At 51.5% G+C, this 767-nt stretch overlaps 1 non-coding gene across 1 annotated transcript; it reads left to right on the forward strand.

Moving 5' to 3' along the window:
* Positions 1–443: 443 nt before the first annotated feature.
* On the forward strand, positions 444–517 carry Trnar-ucu. The gene has a single exon. It is a non-coding gene; the product is annotated as a tRNA-Arg (tRNA).
* Positions 518–767: the final 250 nt, after the last annotated feature.

A 767-nucleotide genomic window follows, 5' to 3' on the forward strand; every position in this document is an offset into this window, starting at 1 on the left:
GATAGTGGACTGGGATGAAACCACATGGAGGAGGAAATGGGGGGGTGGAAGTAGAGATGGCTCCAGCCTTCTGGCTGGCTCGCTTAAGCTCCGCGGCTGGCTGGAAGTACTGTGCTTCATTAGCATGAGAATACAGAGATTTTCCCCTGTCCTCCCGTAGGGATGGCGAGGAAAGGAGCTCAGGCTCTTGCTCTGTCCTGTGGTATCAGGGATTCTGGGACTAGGAAAATGACTACTGTCACATTCCTCCAATCCTCTGAGAATCCTAGGAACCCCACTGTATTGAGAAAAGCTTTGATAGAGCTCACTGGTGGATCTCCACTCCAGATTTTCCAGCTGTCCCTGTCCCCCCACCGCTCAGAGAGCAGGATGCTGAGATGGCTCGGTGATGCAGAAGGTATGTGCTTTTTCAGTTCTGGTGCTGATGCTGTGTGTGTGGTGAGGTCTCTGTGGCGCAATGGACGAGCGCGCTGGACTTCTAATCCAGAGGTTCCGGGTTCGAGTCCCGGCAGAGATGGTCACCTGCAGCTCCTCCTTTTATTCTGCATGCTGTCATGCTAGGTTGATGATTATATTTATTCCTCCCTGGGGGCTCTGGAGAGAGAAAGGAAAGCTCCTTGCTCAGGAATACCAGATTCTCCTTTTTACTTCCCCCTTACTCCATTCTTTCTGTGTTCCTGTCTCACTGATTTTCATTGTGTGGTAGAGGCTGGGATGTATGCTGCATCTCTCTGCACAGCCTGACTGACACAGCCTTTGGATCCTTT

Source organism: Dipodomys spectabilis, unplaced genomic scaffold (genome assembly GCF_019054845.1).
Source record: "Dipodomys spectabilis isolate Male_0828 unplaced genomic scaffold, ASM1905484v1 ptg000069l, whole genome shotgun sequence".
Taxonomy (NCBI): domain Eukaryota; kingdom Metazoa; phylum Chordata; class Mammalia; order Rodentia; family Heteromyidae; genus Dipodomys; species Dipodomys spectabilis.